The sequence below is a fragment of the Zingiber officinale genome, chromosome 6A (assembly GCF_018446385.1).
Source record: "Zingiber officinale cultivar Zhangliang chromosome 6A, Zo_v1.1, whole genome shotgun sequence".
Taxonomy (NCBI): Eukaryota; Viridiplantae; Streptophyta; class Magnoliopsida; order Zingiberales; family Zingiberaceae; genus Zingiber; species Zingiber officinale.
In genome coordinates this window covers 4,615,920-4,635,817 of record NC_055997.1, presented here as the reverse complement: position 1 = coordinate 4,635,817, position 19,898 = coordinate 4,615,920, and the positions used below count along the sequence as shown (strand labels likewise).

At 40.6% G+C, this 19,898-nt stretch overlaps 2 long non-coding RNA genes across 2 annotated transcripts; both read right to left on the bottom strand.

The window, feature by feature from the left end:
• Window positions 1-1,486: 1,486 nt before the first annotated feature.
• On the bottom strand, window positions 1,487-1,923 carry LOC121993661. Its single transcript, XR_006115352.1, has 3 exons — window positions 1,862-1,923; window positions 1,631-1,662; window positions 1,487-1,546 (listed from the first exon to the last, which is right to left on the bottom strand). It is a non-coding gene; the product is annotated as an uncharacterized LOC121993661 (long non-coding RNA).
• A 14,426-nt stretch (window positions 1,924-16,349) lies between these two features.
• LOC121993660 lies at window positions 16,350-16,786 on the bottom strand. Its single transcript, XR_006115351.1, has 3 exons — window positions 16,725-16,786; window positions 16,494-16,525; window positions 16,350-16,409 (listed from the first exon to the last, which is right to left on the bottom strand). It is a non-coding gene; the product is annotated as an uncharacterized LOC121993660 (long non-coding RNA).
• Window positions 16,787-19,898: the final 3,112 nt, after the last annotated feature.

Sequence of the window (19,898 nt, the reverse complement as noted above, 5' to 3'; positions counted from 1 at the left end):
CGGGGGTGAGGTCAACAACTCAGCGAATACCAATGGACATGAATAGTAAGATATATCTAACAGCAACAAACATAGAATACAGCTTCCTAATCATATATAGGGAATATGCAAAACTGAAAGGTAACTGAGAAAGCTGTACTCACCAGGAACTCCTATCCAGACAAAAGGGTCGTCAAACCGAAAGTGTCAACAATCCTGTATGCAGGTCAAAGGTATGCATCCAACCAAAATGCAACAACCAAATGCAGCAAACACAATCACAAGAAATAAATGCATCAATGCATATGAGGCTAATGATGCGTCCTGGTCACCCCTGACGCCAGTCAGTCATCTCGCACACAAATGGCGAGACCGAGTGGGTAGGGCTGTGACAACCGTGCACTCTGTTGTCACTGCTCCTGATGAGTGACCGAGTGTACGGGATGCTGTCGAAGTACTCCTATCCTCTTACCCCAAATCATAAATGGGGGAGCTCAATGCTCTCATCTCCCGGTACACGATGATGGGGAGGTATCTCTGCTGGCTATCACGCTGAGTCACCTGACCAACGGAGCCAAACAGAGTCCACCGTCTGCCGGCTACCACGCTGCTACACTAAATGTCAGTGGAGCCAAACAGAGTGGAACTGTCTGCCGGCTACCACGCTGAGTCACCTGAGCAACGGAGCCAAACAGCAGAACCGCCACACACCTGCCTGATAAACCACTAATCCATGTGTGGTGGTGTGTGCAGTACATGTAACTAGCGATGGGCTCAAACATAGTGGAGCCGACAATCGCACAGCATGCAATCATGATGCATGACACTAAGCATAGAAAAACTGATCAACATAACCATATCCATATATATAAAATGAGTACTGTAAAATCGATGGTCACATACCAAGATCTAGAGTACACAGGTCAGATAGAATATCAAAAACCTATGTCCTGAACATAATAAGTATGGAATATCCTGATCAGCATAGAAAAATCCATATATACATAATATAGGTACCACAGTATCAATAGGTCAAATCCACGGATCTAGGGTATACAGGTCCTCTATGGTATAATAACCTAGATCCTAAACATATCCCCCTTCCATAGCATATGTACCAACAATATGCACAGATCAAAGCCACAAGGTCTAGGTACACAAATCATATATGATATACTAATAGAAATACACAATCCAGACATGGCATAAAAACCTAAGTATCAGATAATTTGGATACACATGCCAGAAACAAAAATATCGAGAGACTAATCCTAACCTCAGTAAAGCATGGTATGTCACTCTAGAAACTAAGATACTCATGGCAATAAGATACTCATGGCAACAAATCACGAGATATAAGCACGGATACATCACAGGCGACAAACCTAACATGCTATGGATATCAAACAGTGACATACCAAAGGCAAACATGTTCATTGCTTGTAGTTATAAAATACTATGCATATCCAAATGACAATATCATAAAAGACAAGTCAAGAGGTACCCGCCTCCAATGTAGATCGTGTTGTATGTCCTCTAATCAGAGCTCTTGTCTCAAATCAAAACCCTGAAATAAATATACAATCAACACTTAGGTTTATCGTAGATCGGATAATGCAAGCCGAAACCTCAAAAAATCCAATCTTATGACCTCACCCTTTTCTTCCAAAACTCATCCAACACCTGATAATCATTTTCTGTTAACATAATCCACCTTAACAATTCCTCAAATAAATGATTACTAATGAATCTAAATCTGTAACTAAACTCTAGTTAAATCCACAACTGGAAATGAAATCAAATCTCCAATCTCAACAGATTAATGAATTCAAAATCAATTAAAGATTATCAACTAGATGTCTAATCGGATTCAGTACCTTACCCAAACAAACATCCAACTTCCTTCTTCCCAACCTTGCTAGTTGATCCACATCACACAACCCTGCATAAAAGAACCTTACTGTTGGAATTAAACGAATCAAGAACAAGACCAAGCAATGGTGTTTACGGATCAAACATCAACCCAACTCACCTTGCCATTACCTTACTGAAACCCCTTACTCTGAAGAGGAGATGGAGCCTAGGTCACAAGGGGGTCGGTGGCACTTGGCAAAAGCGAAGAGAACGACTACCGGCACTAGTGCAGAGAGGAACAACACCATCGCTCCAATTCAGAGGCACGAGGAGGAAGGAGGAAAAGGAGGGAGTCGCGGTCGGCCGGCTAGGGCTCACAGACAGCGGTGCTCAGCCTCATCTTGTCACCGTAATCTCGGCTCGGGCAGAGAGAAGAGCGGCTGTGAAGACGGCTAGGGCACCGGTGCTAGGCAGAGGGACGAGCTCGGCCGGCAGTGGCTCGGGGAATCCGGTGGCCGGCGCTCGAAGAAGAGAAGGGAGGTCGGCCGATCGAAAGGAGTCGGTGTCGGCGCACAAGGGTTTCGGCCGGCCGTTGTCGCTAGGGCAGTGGAAAGGAAACTTTGCCCGGCGACCAGCGCTAAGGCTCACCACAGAGGAAGCAGCCGGCGGTTTGTGCGCGAGGAGAGAAGAAACGCCGTATGTGCGGAGAAGGAAATCGCCGAGTGAGGCTAGGGTTCACGGCAGGGAGAGAATAAATAAAATAAAGAAAACAAAAATAAAAGGAAAATAAAAACTAAACTTTTCCTCACTTAAACGGGGCAGCCTAAACAGGCTTTCCCCGGGCCTCGTTTTCATCCCCGTTAACTCGTTCGTACGAGTTACGAAAAATTCTCGAAAAATTTCCAAAAATTCTGAAAAATTCCCTTATTAATATTTCTCTATTTTACCGGTATTTTACATTCTCCTCCACTAATAAAAATTTGGTCCCCAAATTTCGCTATCTACCATCAACAAGTACTAACAACAGGTAAAGCGTATATATGCTGAACGGCAAACTAAATCACATACTCAAGTGAAAAGGTGGGGATATAGAGCTCGGATCGTATCCTCAAGCTCCCAATTAGCCTCCTCGTCTGAATGATGCTGCCATCCGACTTTAACCAGCCGGATAGTCTTGTTCCGCAACTGACGCTTCTTCCGGTCTAAAATCCGTACCGGAATCTCATCATATGAAATGTCAGGCTGAACTGGAACTGGAGTATCAGCCAACACATGCATCAGGTCGGGCACATATCTCCGCAACATAGATACGTGGAATACATAGTACACGCCTACCAAGGACGGTGGTAGTGCTAGCCAATATGCTACCGCTCCAATCCTCTCCAAGATCTTGAAAGGTCCAATGTATCGCGGAGTTGGCTTACCTCTAAGGTCAATCTTTTCACCCCTTTCGTGGGTGAAACTCGCAGAAATACATGGTCGCAAATGGAGAACTCTAAGAGTCTCCGACTCCGGTCAGCATAACCCTCTTCTGGTAGTCCTGTGCCCCTGACACTCTCCGTCTAATAGTACAGACCAACTCTGCCTCATACTGAGCTCTATGAGGTCCCAACAACTGGGCCTCCCCAACCTCATCCAGAGGTTGGGTGTCCAACAGAACCTACCATACAACGCTTCAACGGTGGCCTTTGGATAGCCGAAAGCAAACTGTTATTGTAGGCGAATTCTACCAATGGCAAATGGTCCTCCCAATTGCCTCAAAATCCAAAACACGTGACCTCAGCAAATCCTCTAGAGTCTGTATGGTCCGCTCTGATTGTCCATCTGTCTACGGATGGAAAGTTGTATTGAAACAGAGCTGCGTGCCCAAGACCTACTACAGACTTTGTCAAAAACAAGACGTAAACCAAGGGTCTCTATCCGAAATAACAGTCAACGGAACACCACGTGATCTGATAATCTCCCGACAAAACAGATCTACCAATCGATCCAGGAAATCAGTCTTCCGGATCGCTAATGAATGCGCGGATTTGGATTAATCGATCAACGATTACCCAAATCGCGTCATGACCTCATCGTGTCCTCGGCAAACCCACCACAAGTCCATGGTAATGTGTTCCCATTTCCACTCGGGAATTGGAATCCGCTGAAGTAATCCAGCAGGTCTCTGGTGCTCATCCTTCACCTGCTGACAGACAAGACATCTAGCTACAAATTCCGCGATGTCATTCTTCATACCGTTCCACCATTAGGAACACCTCAAATCTTGATACATGCGGGTCCCGCCTGGGTGGATCGTAAATCGAGAGCGATGAATTTCCTGAAGTAGCTCCTGTAAGACCGGATGAGACTGAGGTATGCATAATCTGTCTCAGAAGTATACAACACCCTCCTCGTCTCATGTGAACTCGGTCTGCTGCCCGGAAGCTGTCTGGCTACTAATGAACTGCAAGTGCTGATCACCAGCCTATACCTCTCGGCTCCTCGTCTTGATCGACGACTGAACAACCATGGTAACAAGAATACCTTTCTCTGTCCATTCTTACTCCTCAAGGCCTAACCCGGAGAAACCTTGAATCAAGTCTGTGACCACAACTCGGTGGCAAGCTAGAGTCCCTCCGGACATCCTGCTAAGTGCAACGGCAACAACATAAGCTCTCCTCGGGTGATAGCTAATGGTACAACCATAATCCTTCAGGAACTCCATCCATCTCCTCTGTCGGAGATTAAGTTCCTGCTGAGTGAACAGACATTTGAGATTCTTATGGTCAGTGAGAATCTCAATTGTAAAACCGCACCGATAATGCTGCCAAATCCTCAAGTCAAACATACTGGCGTTCAGTCACAAGTCATGTACTGGGTAGTTCTCCTCATACTCCCTCAACTACCGAGAAGTAGGAGACTACCCTGCCGTGCTGCATCAAAACAGCGCTCAACCCTGTAGAGATGCGTCAATATAGAGCACGAATCTGTCCTCTCCAGAAGGTAAAACCAAAAATCGAAGCCGACACTAGTCTCCGCTTCAGCTCCTGGAAGCTGGTCTTGAAATCCTCAGTCCAAGTAAACTTCACGCCCTTTCTGGTCAGACGTGTCAGTGGCATAACAATCCGAGAGAAACCCTCAACGTATCTCCGGAAATATCGAGTCAAACCAAAGGAAGTTGCGAGCCTCTTCTATAGACTCCGTCTACTCCCAACGATAACAACCTCTATCTCCTATGGAAACCACGGTACACTCCTACTGGTGACCGTGTGTCTCAAACATCTCACAGAAGACAACCAAAAATACACACTACTGATCTTCACATATAGACGTTTCCGACAAAACATCTCTAGAACTATGCAAAGATGGTGTACGTGACCCACCTCGGATCAGAAATATATCACCACATCGTCAACAAAGACAATGGAAACCAATCCAAACATCCTAGGGATACCCAAATCATCGAGTCCATGATAATATCTAGGGCACCGCAAGCACTAATGGTAAAACCAAGACACATAATGTCTGTATCACAGACATTCCTAACCATAAGATCCTCAACAATAAACAGATTTGATCACCAACGATATAAATCACCAAAAAATATATCCTCCAGTGTGAGAGCAACGCTCCATCACACGAAATACCATATATGTAGGAGCAATGCTCTACCACAAGAAATCCTCCATATGTGGGAGCAACGCTCCACCACAAATAATCCAAAATATATATCTACCATAAACATGGGAGCAATGCTCCGCTACAAGAAATCCGTAATATGTGGAAGCAACGCTCCACCACAAAACAATCCCTAAATATGTGGGAGCTACGCTCTACCACAACAATCCAGAACATGTGAGAGCTTCGCTCTACCACAACAATACATAAGTGCCCAAAGCACCTAACTATCTAGCTAGAGACTGCACGAGATCTCTCTACCACAGATCACTTTGGGTAGCCTAGGGTATAACCACACAGTAAGCAAATCAAATCCATAGTCAACTCTATCATCCTCCTAGTGGGTCGGTCACCCACTAATGGGTATATTAGTTGACAGGGTAAAACAACCAATATCATAATGTAGACATTTAACATTCTACATTTAACATAGGTAGAATCATCATGATGCTACCAACCATACATCTGACACACATGCACACATAACATATGTATGATCGACATAATCCTCCAATTAGTACACACCAAATATACTCACATCATAAGTATAAATCACCGTGATACCTCCAACAATGTATACCAAACCCGGGTGCATATATCATCGTAGGTAAAATCAATAATACCCCTCAAACAACACTCACATGACAAATATACACATGTGCCAAGAGTATAATCAACATATACTTCCAATAAGGCATACTAAACCCAGGTGCATTCACAAATCACACATAATCAACCAGATATCTCAGATACCACACCAAACACATGTGCTCATATCACAACTCAGATTAAATCGATAAGATATCTCCAATAAACCAACCAGACCACTCGGGTATAATCTACTAGAAACCCACAACAATCATAACTGGAAAAGTATGCACCCACTACATGCAATTAGACCGTCCATCAAAACGCTCCTACAACTCGTAATAATCGCCTGTACACACTACATAGATATGCAGAATCAGCATATTTAATCCAATCTACCACACAAATCCTATACCACCTTCTAAGTTATCCAATTAGGTACATACAGTCTAAAATTAAAGTACTCATGGAATAAGATACATCGATCCTCTATCGACTGACCAAACCGATAATAGTATATGGGTAATTCAGTCCTTTCCCACGTCAGTATAAGCTAGGTACTCTATGTGCTCAAGATATCCAACTAAGCATGAATAACCCAAGATTCAAACATCTAAAAGTAAAGTAGGTCAATCCCCTACTGATCGAATCAACAAAACTAATCGGTCATCAACTAACTAATCAAGAACAAATAAAACCTCTACAAGCGTCTAAGGTAAATCAACCCATGACTACCCCAAGTCAATATGTGTAAATCAGTTTTCTATTGACCGATCTAACCAGAGTACAATAATCATCTACCGACGAAAACTAACTAAAGTATATCGATATTCTACTGACTAGTCAACATGAATATGAAGGTACTATCTACTACACACTAATAATAACAGAGGCTGGTATGTGCCTCCATCTCCTAACCAATTAGTAGTAACAGAAGCTAATACTACTAATGGTATGATATGAAAAATTACCAAAAACTGTAATCCCTCAATCTCTATTAAGGTCGATCATCGTCAGTGGCTAACCCCTCACATGTAATATGGCTACAACATCAAACAGATATCAGATACAAAGTGTCATAACTATCACAGTAAACAATGCATACACTAACTAAATAGTAGGATAACAGTATACCAACATACCTCCTATAGCTTGGAGATGTCCTGCTGCTGCCAGGTCCCAAAACCCGAAAAGTCACATCGACAAGACCAAAACACAAAATTCGAAACACCGAAAAAATAAGACTCGTAAGTCGATCTCTGATACCAAATAAATTGGTATCAGATAAATCTCGAAAATCCAGAACACATAGCAAGTATCGTATACCTGCTCTGATACCACTTAAATTGTCACGCCCCAAGGGAGTCCCTACCCGAAGAAATTTCGACAGCACCTCCCCTGTACGGGGGACAATCTGAAACTTTCTACATCCACAATATACATGAGCCACAGGCGGCTGGAATATACACACAACCACGCAGTTATATATATATCATCAGCCCACACGGCTAAAACAAAACCAACACAATGAAAAATGACAGAAACACAATACAAACTAAAGCACAAAAACTGCTAGCCGGCTAGGCTTACACAACCAACAACAAATACAAAATACCACATAACAACATCAACACTCCAAAAACAAAACCGGAGTACAGAGCTAAATAAACTAATACATAAACAAATAAAACATACGTGAAACCGATAAGTCTTCTGATGTGACGTGGGGACCAGCAGACAGGATAGTCCAAGCGACCTCATAACAACCTGGTACCTGAAAAATATGGTGTCAACGGGGGTGAGGTCAACAACTCAGCGAATATCAATGGACATGAATAGTAAGATATATCTAACAGCAACAAACATGGAATACAGCTTCCTAATCATATAAAGGGAATATGCAAAACTGAAAGGTAACTGAGGAAGCTGTACTCACCAGGAACTCCTATCCAGACAAAAGGGTCGTCAAACCGAAAGTGTCAACAATCCTGTATGCAGGTCAAAGGTATGCATCCAACCAAAATGCAACAACCAAATGCAGCAAACACAATCACAAGAAATAAATGCATCAATGCATATGATGCTAATGATGCGTCCTGGTCACCCCTGACGCCAGTCAGTCATCTTACACACAAATGGCGAGACCGAGTGGGTAGGGCTATGACAACCGTGCACTCTGTCGTCACTGCTTCTGATGAGTGACCGAGTGTACGGGATGCTGTCGGAGTACTCCTATCCTCTTACCCCAAATCATAAATGGGGGAGCTCAATGCTCTCATCTCCCGGTACACGATGACGGGGAGGTATCTCTGCCGGCTATCACGCTGAGTCACCTGACCAACGGAGCCAAACAGAGTCCACCGTCTGCCGGCTACCACGCTGCTACACTAAATGCCAGCGGAGCCAAACAGAGTGGAACTGTCTGCCGGCTACCACGCTGAGTCACCTGACCAACGGAGCCAAACAGCAGAACCGCCACACACCTGCCTGATAAACCACTAATCCATGTGTGGTGGTGTGTGCAGTACATGTAACTGTTGGATCGAGACGCGCTAGAGGGGGGGGGGTGAATAGCGCTCGTGGCTAAAATCGTTCAATTATCGGAATCGTAAAATCTATCGGAGAAGTAACGCAGCGGAAAGTAAACAACCACACAGAAAGACAAGAGAATTTACTTCGTTCGGAGCCTGTGACGACTCCTACTCGAAGGCCCGCGATCCTTAATCGCTTTCCGTGGGCAACAACTATAAGTTCGACAAGAGTACAAGTATTACAGTTAAGTATAATGAAAAAGTACAGTTATACCGACGACAATATCGTAATCTGAAGATTTCGGAGCTCCGGGTCGTCGGTGTCTCGTAGCAGCACTTCGGGATCGTCTCGTGAGCAGCTTGTAGCAGAAAGATTGCTTGGAAGTTCTTCTATTTGAGCTGCTGGTCGAAACCCTTTATAAAGGGTGTTCAAGGCGCCTTCTACTGTTCACCAAGGCGCCTTGAACAGCCGAGTCAGCCGGGGAGATGAGGAGCGAACTGGTCGAATCTTATCACAGACTCAAGGCGCCTTCCACTATTCACAGGGCGCCTTCAGATGTTCAAGGCGCCTTCCACTGTTCATCAAGGCGCCGTGAGCAGCTTCTCGCAGCCAGCTCCAGCCTTGCATCCTAGGCGCCTCCAAGCTCCATGGAGGCGCCTTGGACACTGTTCATCCGAGGCTTTAAGTTGCTCCTTTGCACCTACAAGATACGTTAGTCCCAAACACTACCCTGCAGCACAAAGTTAGCACATAATACAATAGATATTATAAATGAAGTATTAACAGTCTCCGGACTGTCCGAGTCTGACTTCAGGTTTCCAACCGGAAACCCTAGGTCGACCCGACGCCTACTGTTCCCTCTACGGGGAACGCGTCCTCACCTACTCCACTCAGGAGATTTACCTGTTGCCAGTACGATCCTCCAGATCGACTGGACTTTTGCTCGGCACTCGACGCTTCCGGACTTTCTGCTGGACATCCGCTTCCCGGCTAGTCCAGACTTTCACCTGGTTCGCGACACCAGGACTTTTCACCTAGGGTTACCACCCCCTAGGACTTTTGCCTGAAGCCATCGACCTGCCAAGACTTTCCGCATAGGGTTACCACCCCCTATGACCTAGGGTTACCACCCCCTAGGGTTTTTACCTGCCTAACCGCAGCTAGGACTTTTGCCTAAGTATCACTTAGGACTTTCCTGCAAGCTCCATGAACTTTGTTAGATAACACCACCACTTAACTTTGAGCCCTTTGCCATAATCAAAACTCAGGTTCGATCATCTGGTGCTCACTGCACCAACAATCTCCCCCTTTTTGATTATGGCAATCTTGGTTCAAAGTTAAGTAAAACATAACTTTTATAAATAATGAAAGTTAACCAGAAGCATCAATGCATAAATAAAATTTAAAGTTTATGCTCCCCCTTTCATTCTTGATTTCTTAACTTTGACTTTTCTCTCCCCCTTTGACATAAATCAAAAAGAGTTAAGAAGAGAGAAATAGCCTAGTTAATTTAAGCTCCCCCTAAAGGGTAGCATAGTTAAGTACTCAGACTTAAAAAAAAATTTAGGTGAAGTACTTAGCTCAAAAGGTGTTTGAAAAGAATTGTTGCATAGATAATTTAGATTTTAAGTTAATACCTTAATAACTTCTTTGAGTTTAGGTGTCCAAGCATGAATCAAATTAAATTATTTAACTTGATTGGGTATCAGAGCCCTAAAGGAATTTGTTTAGCCTTAAAGTACTAGCATGACTCTGTTCATTCCCCCTTAATTAATGCCAAATTAAATTCTTAGGGTCTTATAGTACAAGCATAAGAAGAACTTTATATTATCCTAATTCCGGCTCATCCATTCTAGATTATCAAACATGTGCAGTTTGAGATGAGATTATTTGAAACTATTGAAAATTTAAGTTCCAAATGAGAAAATGCTAAACTTTTGAGAATTTATTGAAAATTAATTAGAGTTAACTTTAGCAATCAGAATTTGATAATTAAATATTTTTTAAATCCTTTTAAATTAATATTTTGACAGTAATTGAATTAATTTTAAAAGATTTTGAAAAGAATTTTCAAAAGATTTTTGAAATGAATTTTCAAAGGATTTAAATAAGTTTTTCAAAAGATTTTTCAAAGCATTTATATAATTTTTGAAATGATTTTTAAATAATTTTGAAATTTATTTTCAAAAGATTTTTGAAATGATTTTTGAAATGATTTTGAAATTAAGTTTTTAAAAGATTTTTGAAATGATTTTTAAATAATTTTTGAAATTTATTTTCAAAAGATTTTTGAAATGATTTTGAAATTAAGTTTTAAAAGATTTTTGAAATGATTTTTAAATAATTTTTGAAATTTATTTTCAAAAGATTTTTGAAATGATTTTGAAATTAAGTTTTAAAAGATTTTTGAAATGATTTTGAAATTAAATTTTTAAAAGATTTTTGAAATTATTTTTAAATAATTTTGAAATTGATTTTCAAAAGATTTTTGAAATGATTTTGAAATTAAGTTTTAAAAGATTTTTGAAATGATTTTTAAATAATTTTTTGAAATTGATTTTCAAAAGATTTTTGAAATGATTTTGAAATTAAGTTTTAAAAGATTTTTGAAATGATTTTTAAATAATTTTGAAATTAAGTTTTAAATGATTTTTAAATAATTTTGAAATTGATTTTCAAAAGATTTTTGAAATGATTTTGAAATTAAATTTTAAAAGATTTTTGAAATGATTTTTAAATAATTTTTTGAAATTGATTTTCAAAAGATTTTTGAAATGATTTTGAAATTAAGTTTTAAAAGATTTTTGAAATGATTTTTAAATAATTTTGAAATTAAGTTTTAAAAGATTTTTGAAATGATTTTTAAATAATTTTGAAATTGATTTTCAAACGATTTTTGAAATGATTTTGAAATTAAGTTTTAAAAGATTTAAATAATTTTGAAATTAAGTTTTAAAAGATTTTTGAAATGATTTTTAAATAATTTTGAAATTGATTTTCAAAAGATTTTTGAAATGATTTTGAAATTAAGTTTTAAAAGATTTTTGAAATGATTTTTAAATAATTTTGAAATTAAGTTTTAAAAGATTTTGAAATTAATTTTGAATTAACTTGATTTAAGTTAATTTTAGTTTTAATTTCTTAGTCATCTCACCCGATCTAAATTTTCAATCAGGTAATCCTATAATTGAGGTGAGATGAATTGTGGTTCAGTTTAAGGGGTTGGTTTAACTTTGTGTTAGATTCAGATTTAGCTTTGGGTTCAACAAGTAAGCATTCTTTGGATAAACTTCTGGGCTATGGTGAGTCACACGGAACTCATTAAAGTAACCATGCATTCGAGGTTTTCCAAATAGTCTTACCCATTGAACTTAATACTAAAACTTGGTCTAACTAGTTAGGATCCATTTAAGGGTAGCTTCGGTCAGTTTCACTTGGCCAAATGCACCAGGTCGAAGCCATATCTTCCTAGACATGCGATGCCCAAGCTTCCCTAACGTACTATCATCCAAAAACTTCACCAGTACTGTTAGTAAAGTTAAACCTAGCCTATTTTATCTAACCTTAATTACCCTGCCGGGTAATCTACTCTTGTTTACCCATTTCGGGTAGATTAAGTTCGGTTACCCAGTCGGGTAATTTAGTTGGGAGTGCCAGCTATTCTGGATTCTCCTTCTATTGAATTTTAAATTTCAAATTTTGAATTTTAACTTTGAATTCGAATTTTGAATTTTGAATTTTGAATTTTTTGAATTTTAATTTAATTGTGAATTTTAGATTTATGAATTTTGAATTTAATTTATTAAAATTGTTTTCCTTCTTGCTCCCCCTGGATCATAGCCTCGATATGGTCTATCAAGGTAGTGGACCTGATCCTTGGGGACCCAATATTGTCCAAGTCCAATTTGATTAACTAGGTTGGACTTGGGGACCCATGCTTGAATTATGTTCCTTCTATTTACCAACGACAGATATGATCTATATTTAGTTTTGGGCTTGAATCCAAGTCCGGATTTGTTGTAAACGGCACGCTGTTTTCCAAGAATCAGATCCAAATTTTTGGAACCCAACGTAAAGCGTTCTAACGTATCCTTGAGTTCTTTAATTTGAGTTTTCAAATTGGAATTTTCTTCCTCAAGTTGTTGGACTTGAGTTGAATTTCCAACTTGAACTGACTCAGTTAAAGAACTCGAGTCAGTCGCTTCCTTAAGGGCTATTACTTCCTTTTGGAGCGACTTAACCCGGATGTTGGATTTAGCCAATTTTTTAAGCAAATAAGGAACTAAATTTCTTAAGTCATCTATTTGAGTTTCGGCGAGAAAAGAACTTACAGTGGGGATCGGGCCTTCGGAAACGGATGCGGATCCGTGGCTTCGCTCGGACTCTGTTTCTGACTCGTTCTCGGCTTCGGACTCGATTTCGTCAATTAGGTTAGCCTACGTCGGTAATGCGAGAAAGCTCGTTGGTTCTTCTTCCTTGTCAGTCTCGGATTCGTCTGACGACTCGGACCAGGTTGCTTTCAATGCCTTTCTTCTTTTCTTCTTGTTTGGGCAATCTGGCTTGTAGTGACCTTTTTGGTTACAGCCGTAGCAGGTGACATCTGATCTGTCCTTTGTGTTCATTTGAGTTGCCTTCTTCGACTTGCACATCTTCCGTACGAGTTTTATCAAGTTGGAAATAACTTCGTCTTCGTCTTCTACGTCTGATTTATCGTCTTCATCCTCTGATATTTTAGATTTGCGCCTTGACGTCGGTTCACGTGTTCTGCTAGTACCTGCAACCAAAGCAACACCTTTCTCGACCGGGCGTGCATTAGTCTGCTCATGCAATTCTAATTCAGAAAACAATTCATCTAGTTTTATTGAGGATAAATCCTTGGAAACTTTGTAAGCATCAACCATGGATGCCCACAAAGTGTTCCTCGGAAAAGCACTTAGCGCGTACCTTATTACGTCGCGGTTTTCCACTTTTTGGCCGATCGTATGAAGCCCGTTGAGTAGGTCCCGGATGCGTGCGTGAAGTTGGTTTGCCGTCTCACCTTCCTGCATTTTAATATTATATAATTTATTTAAAATTAAATCACGCTTACTTACTTTAGCGTCTGACGTGCCCTCGTGCAGCTCGATTAGTTTGTTCCACAGCTCCTTCGTACTTGAAAATGGTCCGACTCTATTCAGTTCTTCTTTTGTCAACCCGCATTGCAGCATACAGGTTGCTTTGGCATCAGCTTCGACCTTCTTTCTTATGCTGGTATCCCAGTTAGTGCATGAAACGAGTTCTCCAGCGCCGTCAAGTGGTAGCTCGAGACCGGTCTGGATGATGATCCACATCTCGACTTGCGTCTTGAGATGGTAGATCATCCGGTTCTTCCAATAGGTAAAGTCTTCGCCGGAGAAGAGCGGGGGGTGAAAAGTGCTAAAGCCTTCTTGGAGGGCCATTTAAAAGAACCGACGACAAAAGAATATCAAAACTATGTACCAGGACTTGATCCTGGATTAGCAGTGCAGTATGGAAGGATAGAAATAGAAGTTCACTAGTTTCGAAAAATAATAAAATATTATTAAAAAATATTTTAAAAGATATTATTTCAAATTTTGCCAAATTCAATATTTTATCAATACTAATAAACCGTGAAAGGATGAAAATGAATTTTTCGAAAATAATTTTGGAGAAAAAAAACGAAAGGCGTAAGGTTTTATTTTTACCCTATACACACGACAAAGCCACGAAAAATGCTTGAATGGTGGTTACACCAGTTCAAAGCGACCCTGCTCTGATACCAATTGTTGGATCGAGACGCGCTAGAGGGGGGGTGAATAGCGCTCGTGGCTAAAATCGTTCAATTATCGGAATCGTAAAATCTATCGGAGAAGTAACGCAGCGGAAAGTAAACAACCACACAGAAAGACAAGAGAATTTACTTCGTTCGGAGCCTGTGACGACTCCTACTCGAAGGCCCGCGATCCTTGATCGCTTTCAGGCAACAACTATAAGTTCGACAAGAGTACAAGTATTACGTTAAGTATAATGAAAAGTACAATTATATCGTAATCTGAAGATTTCGGAGCTCCGGGTCGTCGGTGTCTCGTAGCAGCACTTCGGGATCGTCTCGTGAGCAGCTTGTAACAGAAAGATTCCTTGGAAGTTCTTCTATTTGAGCTGCTGGTCGAAACCCTTTATAAAGGGTGTTCAAGGCGCCTTCTACTGTTCACCAAGGCGCCTTGAACAGCCGAGTCAGCCGGGGAGATGAGGAGCGAACTGGTCGAATCTTATCACAGACTCAAGGCGCCTTCCACTGTTCACCAGGCACCTTCATCTGTTCAAGGCGCCTTCCACTGTTCATCAAGGCGCCTTGAACCCGAGGCGCCTCCAAGCTCCATGGAGGCGCCTTGGACACTGTTCATCCGAGGCTTTAAGTTGCTCCTTTGCACCTGCAAGATACGTTAGTCCCAAACACTACCTTGCAGCACAAAGTTAGCACATAATACAATAGATATTATAAATGAAGTATTAACAGTCTCCGGGAGTCGACTTCAGGTTTCAACCGGAAACCCTAGGTCGACCGACGCCATTGTTCCCTCACAAGCGTCCTCACCTACTCCACTCGGAGATTACTGATACGATCCTCCGATCGTGGACTTTTGCACACGCCTTCCGGACTTCTGGGACATCCGCTTCCGGCTAGTCCAGACTTTCACCTGCGCGACACCAGGACTTTTCACCTAGGGTTACCACCCCCTAGGACTTTTGCCTGAAGCCATCGACCTGCCAAGACTTCCCGCATAGGGTTACCACCCCCTATGACCTAGGGTTACCACCCCCTAGGGTTTTTACCTGCCTAACCGCAGCTAGGACTTTTGCCTAAGTATCACTTAGGACTTTCCTGCAAGCTCCATGAACTTTGTTAGATAACACCACCACTTAACTTTGAGCCCTTTGCCATAATCAAAACTCAGGTTCGATCATCTGGTGCTCACTACACCAACAGTAACTGGCGATGGGCTCAAACATAGTGGAGCCGACAATCGCACAGCATGCAATCATGATGCATGACACTAAGCATAGAAAAACTGATCAACATAACCATATCCATATATATAAAATGAGTACTGTAAAATCGATGGTCACATACCAAGATCTAGAGTACACAGGTCAGATAGAATATCAAAAACCTATGTCCTGAACATAATAAGTATGGAATATCCTGATCAGCATAGAAAAATCCATATATACATAATATGGGTACCACAGTATCAATAGGTCAAATCCATGGATCTAGGGTATATAGGTCCTCTATGGTATAATAACCTAGATCCTAAATATATCCCCCTTCCATAGCATATGTACCAACAATACGTACAGATCAAAGCCACAAGGTCTAGGTACACGAATCATATATGATATACCAATAGAAATACACAATCCAGGCATGGCATAAAAACCTAAGTATCAGATAATTTGGATACACATGCCAGAAACAAAAATATCGAGAGCCTAATCCTAACCTCAGTAAAGCATGGTATGTCACTCTAGAAACTAAGATACTCATGGCAATAAGATACTCATGGCAACAAATCACGAGATATAAGCACGGATACATCACAGGAGACAAACCTAACATGCTATGGATATCAAACAGTGACATACCAAAGGCAAACATGTTCATTGTTTGTAGTTATAAAATACTATGCATATCCAAATGACAATATCATAAAAGACAAGTCAAGAGGTACCCGCCTCCAATGTAGATCGTGTTGTATGTCCTCTAATCAGAGCTCTTGTCTCAAATCAAAACCCTGAAATAAATATACAATCAACACTTAGGTTTATCGTAGATAGGATAATGCAAGCTGAAACCTCAATAAATCCAATCTTATGACCTCACCCTTTTCTTCCAAAACTCATCCAACACCTGATAATCATTTTCTGTTAACATAATCCACCTTAACAATTCCTCAAATAAATGATTACTAATGAATCTAAATCTGTAACTAAACTCTAGTTAAATCCACAACTGGAAATGAAATCAAATCTCCAATCTCAACAGATTAATGAATTCAAAATCAATTAAAGACTATCAACTAGATGTCTAATCGGATTCAGTACCTTACCCAAACAAACATCCAACTTCCTTCTTCCCAACCTTGCTAGTTGATCCACATCACACAACCCTGCATAAAAGAACCTTACTGTTGGAATTAAACGAATCAAAAATAAGACCAAGCAATGGTGTTTACGGATCAAACATCAACCCAACTCACCTTGCTGTTACCTTACTTAAACCCCCTTACTCTGAAGAGGAGATGGAGCCTAGGTCACAAGAGGGGTCAGTGGCACTTGGCAGAAGCGAAGAGAACGACTACCGACACTAGTGCAGAGAGGAACAGCACCATCGCTCCAATTCAGAGGCACGAGGAGGAAGGAGGGAGTCGCGGTCGGCCGGCTAGGGCTCACAGACAGCGGCGCTCAGCCTCATCTTATCACCGTAATCTCGGCTCGGGCAGAGAGAAGAGCGGCTGTGAAGACGGCTAGGGCACCGGTGCTAGGCAGAGGGACGAGCTCAGCCGGCAGTGGCTCGGGGAATCCGGTGGCCGGCGCTCGAAGAAGAGAAGGGAGGTCGGCCGATCGAAAGGAGTCGGTGTCGGCGCACAAGGGTTTCGGCCGGCCGTTGTCGCTAGGGCAGTGGAAAGGAAACTTTGCCCGACGACCAGCGCTAAGGCTCACCACAGAGGAAGCAGCCGGCGGTTTGTGCGCGAGGAGAGAAGAAACGCCGTATGTGCGGAGAAGGAAATCGCCGAGTGAGGCTAGGGTTCACGGCAGGGAGAGAATAAATAAAATAAAGAAAACAAAAATAAAAGGAAAAGAAAAACTAAACTTTTCCTCACTTAAACGGGGCAGCCTAAACAGGCTTTCCCCGGGTCCCGTTTTCATCCCCGTTAACTCGTTCGTATGAGTTTCAAAAAATTCCCGAAAAATTTTTAAAAATTTCGGAAAATTCCCTTATTAATATTTCTCTATTTTACCGCTATTTTACATTCAATATGAAGGACTTGGGAGAATGAATATATTCTTGGGATCAAAGTAATAAGGGATCGCAAGAAAAGAATATTGTATTTATCTCAAGCTTCATATATCGAAAAGAATCCTTGCTCGTTTTAAGCATGCAAAACTCCAAGAAAGGTTTCTTACCTTTTTAGCATGGAGTAACTTTATCTAAAGAAATGTCTCCGTAGACATTAAAGGAGATAGAGGATATGAAGGCAGTTCTTTATGCTTCGGCTGTCAGAAGCCTAATGTATGTTATGCACGAGATCAGAAATCTGTTTTGCCAAGGGCATAGTTAGCAGATATCAAAGTAATCCTAGACAAGGACATTGGATTGCAGTAAAGCATATATTGAAGTACCTTAGAGGCACTAGAGATTATATGCTAGCTTACAAGGTAGTTAATTTGGTCCCTGTGGGTTGCACGGATTTTGACTTCCAATCAGATAGGGACAATAGCAAGTCAACCTCGGGGTTTTGTGTTTATTTTAGGAGGTAAAGTCATAACTATGGAAGAGTGATAGGTGATTTTCGGACTCCACCAAAGAAGCTGAGTATATGGCAAACATTTGAGGTAGTCATAAAAGTTGAATGACTCAATAACCTCAAGATAGACTTAGATATGATTTCTGGTTTGTCCAAAGATTATTACAATTTATTGTAATAATAGTGGTGCAGTAGCAAACTCGAAGAAACCATGAGTCTATAAGGCAAGTAAACACAATAGAGCGCAAGTACCACCCAATACGAGAAATCGTATAAACGAGAACAAGTTGTTGCCGCCTAGATTGCATCAGGAGATGACCTATAGATCATTTCACTAAGGTCCTTAAGGCAAGAGCGTTTGATGGGCATGATGAAGGGTTGGGAATCAGATGTATGTTAGCAGATGTGGCAGCTTAGTCTTTTAGTATAAGTGGGAGACTGTTAGGATGTATACTAAAAGTCTAGCTTTTGATATAAACATTTATCTAGAAATAAGAATCACATTGGTTAAATGTCTACATTTACGATAAATGTAGTTGCTCAATTAATTTATATTGTAGATAACATGGTATGTGGTGTCACACACAGAAGATTATGTTATCGGTTCCTTATAAATTATAAACAATAGCTCACGACCAAGATGGAAAGGAACAAACCATTGGAAGGTCATAGTGTAATTAGATATTAGTTTATCTTAACTATATAATTACACTAGTACACTTAGAGTGTATTGAGTTGGACCATTTGAGGTCGTTCCTTTTATACTGACTTTATGAAAGAACAAAGACCTCAGTTATTATGGAAGTGTGTGCTCTTAATCCTAATATAATAACAAGCACATATATTTGATATTTATTTCTTTAATTTATCAATGGGTGAGATTTAGTTCGATAAATCAATAAGCCCAATAAATTGGGAAATGATATCACTTATAGTGTGTGTTGTTGATTATAGAAGGAAACTGTGTCCTAGTGATCTAGGTTGAGAATGTCCCCAAGAGGAGCTCATAAGGATTGTCATGTGAAACCCTGCAGGTGAACTTAGTCCGACATGACGATGAAATTGAGTGGTACTACTCTTGGAGCTATATATTAATTAAGTGAGTTATCAGTAACTTACTTAATTAGTGGACATTTGTTATCTTAAACATAGGGAGACTAACACACTCATAATAAGAAGGAGCCCAAAATGTAATTTGGGATTGGTGCGGTAGTTCAATAATAGTTCTCTAGTAGAATGAATTATTATTGATAAAATTAAGTTGTGTGTTCGGGACGAACACGGGATGCTTAATTTTATCGGGAGACCAAAACCAATTCCTCCTCTCGGTCCCTATCGTAGCCTCTTAATTATAGAGTACTATATCCACCTATACCCACCTTCTTACCCATCCCATAGGAGCTGGCCAAGCTAGCTTGGAGACCAAGCTAGGGTCGGCCAAAGTTTGGTTCATGGGTGCTTCAAGGTGGCCGGCCCTAGCTTGGGTTCAAGCTTGGTGTGGCCGGCCCAAATTAAAATAAAAGGATTTTTTTTTAATTTTTCTTATGTGGATAACATGATTTAAAAGAGAGTTTAAAATTTTAAATCTTTTCTTTTATAAGATTCTACAAAAGATTAAGAGAAGAGCTAAATCTCTTTCCTTATTTGTAGATTAAAAGGTTGATTTTAATTTTGGTAAAAACTTTCCTTTTAACCATGTTCATGATTTAAAAGAAAGTTTAAAATTAATAATTCTCTTTTATTAGTTTCTACAAA